Raw genomic sequence first — 3,436 nt, 5'->3', positions numbered from 1 at the left:
ATTCATTGGAAGGACTGATGCTGAAGCTGAAACTCCAATACTTTGGCCACCTGATGCGAAGAACTGACTCATTGGAAAAAACTGTGATGCTGGGAAAGATTGAAGGCAGGAGGAGAAGGGGACGACAGAGGATGAGATGGATGGACATGAGTTTGAGTAGGCTCTGGGAGTTGGTGATGGACAGGGAAGCCTGGCGTCTGCAGTCCATGGGGTCGCAAAGAGTCGGACACGACTGAGCGACTGAACTGAATAATGAGCGCTGTGAGCATCTTTTCATGTATTTATTGGCCATCTGTATGTCTTCTTTGGAGAAATGTCTGCTTAGGTTTTCTGTCCATTTTTTAAATTGGGTTGTTTGTTTTTCTGGTATTGAGCTGTGTGAGCTGATTAATATTTTGGCGATTAATCCTTTGTCAGCTGTGGACACAGCGGGGGAAGGAGAGGCTGGGATGAATTGAGAAAGTAGCATTGCCATACATACACTACCACGTGTAACACAGAAAGCTAGTGGGAAGTTGTCCGGCACATGGAGCTCAGCTCCACGCACTGTGATGACCTAGAGAGGAGGGGGAGGGGGAGAGGAGGGCGTCTCAAGAGGGAAGGGATTTATGTATACATAGAGCTGATTCACACTCTCGTATGGCAGAAACCAACACCGCATTGTAAAGCGATTTTCCTCCAATTAAAAAATTAAAAAAAAAAAGACTCCCTCCACCATCAATGTTCAACGTTCCTCCCTTTCCCACAACTTTTGGCCTTTATTCCGTGGCTTCTACCACAGGTGAGTGCCAGGGACTCTGCTCATCCTAAAGGATATGAAACACAGTAAGGACCCACTGCAGCCCTCAGGGACCTCATGGCCTGGAGATGATCCCGCTGGTACTACAGCCATATTATTATCCTTGACCGCGTTTCCCCGTCCCAAGCCCCTTGCTGCTGTTTGATGTTCACGGTCTTGATGCCACTGAGCTAGCAGCTCGTGATACTCATTTTGAGTCCTTCTGTTAAGTAAAGGCATAGACACAGGCACACAGGGGACCAGCTGTGATGGGCCTGAGGCCAGAGGAATACACTCACCCAATATTCCCCTGTCCGGGGCTGGGGATGAGAGGCTGGAAGCCTGGAGACCTTGTCAGGCTCTGCAGAGTGTGAGGCTGTCCTCTGGTCTTCCCACCTGGGAGGAAGAGGCAGAGCTCTTTAATCTGCTACAGAAAAGGAGAAACTGAAGGCTACGAAGGTTAAATGACCCCCCACAGGCTACACAGCTGGGAAAGAAAGAACCCCGTCTCTGGACTTGAAGAAGATGGGCCCAACCATGGGTTGTGTCCAAAGGGGCTTAGCAAGCCAGCTGCACACAGCAGTGCCCCCTCAGTGAGAGGAGGAGGTGGGGGCATTTCTGTGGTTTCCTCTCACCTCCCTGCCACCCAGGCCCCTGTGGGCATCCTTAGGGAGGGAAGACAGAGCAAGTCACATTTATGTCCTACACAACCCCCAGCATGAGCCTCCAGGTGTAATGGTTAAAAATGGGAAATGAAATATTGATGGTGGACTTACTGGGTGATCAGTCTGGAAGGTGGGTTTATGGGGGGCAGTGAGTGTACTCTGGTGGCTCAGATGGTAAAGAATCTGCCTGCAATGCAGGAGACTCGGGTTCGATTTCTGGGTCGGGAAGATCCCCCGGAGAAGAGAAAGGCTACCCACTCCAGTATTCTTGCCTGGAGAATTCAGCCTAATATTTTCCAGCCCTAGGTGATGAAGCTACTGGCTGTTGCCTTTGAAGCAGTCTGAGCCTTTTGTTCTCCAATCAGATTGAGACCTCACAAACCTCAGACATTTTCACTTGCCTATTTACTGAATGTTGATATCCTGACCACAGTCACAGCCACGGGCCCTGAGCTCTGATGTGAGGGCCACAGCTTGAGCTAGTCCAACCAGAGCCTGTCTGGACCAGGAAAAGCCACACGCTTGGGTCCAAGGAGGAATTTTGTAAAGAATCTAGGGCTAATTATCAGACAGTGGGAAAACCAAATGCAAAAAAAAAAAAAAAAAATAAAGAGCCAGGAACAGGAGTGAAGCTTTAGTGTGGAGCTGGGGTTCAGAGTTTGGTCAAGAAGAGGTTTGCGATGAGAAAGGAAGGTCAGGGAGAAGAGACAGAATGTTCTGAGAGCATGTTTTGTTTTTTAAAGATTTTTTGATGTGGAAATAAATGATCTGGGGGGTGGGGATCCAGGACCAGGAATGGACTTTTATTTCAAGGGATAAGGGCGATTCCCTCTGCTCTCCTGCCTGGCTAAGTGGTGGTGCTGGTCGCAGCTGCGCCTGTCCCCAAGTGCAGCTCAGAGGACGTGGAGGCTGGGCTGGGAGACGTGGCCACGTGCTCTCACGGCCAGGGCGGCTCTGATGTGAAGGCTGTGGCTGACAGTCCACAGAGCCCCAGGCTGCGCCAAAGTAACCATGGCTCAGGCTGTCCGCTGCCTCCTGGCCCCCTCCCTGCTCCAGTCCCAGGGAGGCCAGAGCTGATAGGAGCTGGGTCCTGCCATGAAGTCATCTGTTATGGTGCCAGGGAAGGGAAGGGCTGGGGGCAGCAGGCGGAGGGGCCACAGGGCTCCCGCGCTGTCTGCCTTCCCCACACTGGCGCCGTAGGTTGGAAAGCTTGAGTCTTATCTAGGGAGTGCCCACCGGGGGGTTGGGGGGAGACGGCGGTGGGTAGGAGCGGGGGCCCTTGGAGGGCAGGGGCTGGTGGGGAGGGCCTGTGCATTGTCAGCAAATCTGGAAGAGAAAATGAGAGTTCGGTGGAAATGTCAGGGATAGGAGCATTTGTAGGTCTCTGCAAAGTTTGTTGAGCTGATACTGGGCATGAGTCAGTCATGATTGGAGGCACGCAGTCCTTTGACCGTGTGCCATTCTACAGCAAAAGGAAAGAACCTAAAGAATATTCCAAACTGCCAAGGTGGGGGTGGGGTGGGGGTGGACCAGTCCAGCTTTCCAAGGTGGGGAGGGGCATGCTGGAGGGATTGTGCTGAAAGGTACCTCCGTCTGCCCAAAGGAAACAACAGAGAACATGGCAGGGCAAAGAAACAGGGATGACAGAGGTGTGTGTGGGCCCACGCAGGGCAAGGGCACCCATGGGCATAGGACCCGACCACCCAAGCATCAAAAAGTGAAGGCCAGGCAAAGGATCATCTAAGCCCAGGGCCCCGGGCACAGGGAAGGATGAGTCTCTTGGGGACAGAGAGGCTGGAGATCAGCTCTGGACGGGAGGTGAACAAGAGTGGGCAGAGCCTCGGAAAGTGGAAGCAAAGGGCCTCAGAAGAAGACTCACTGTGTCAGCCACTGTTCCTGATTAGCAGAAAATGAGGGAATCGGAGTCCAGTGCTGGGTGGGTCAATTGGGCTGGACCGAAGGCCCATCTCTGGGTTCTTGGCAGGACAGAGGA

Source organism: Bison bison, unplaced genomic scaffold (genome assembly GCF_000754665.1).
Source record: "Bison bison bison isolate TAMUID 2011002044 unplaced genomic scaffold, Bison_UMD1.0 scf7180017864143, whole genome shotgun sequence".
Lineage (NCBI taxonomy): Eukaryota > Metazoa > Chordata > Mammalia > Artiodactyla > Bovidae > Bison > Bison bison.
Note: the sequence above shows the minus strand (reverse complement) of the source record.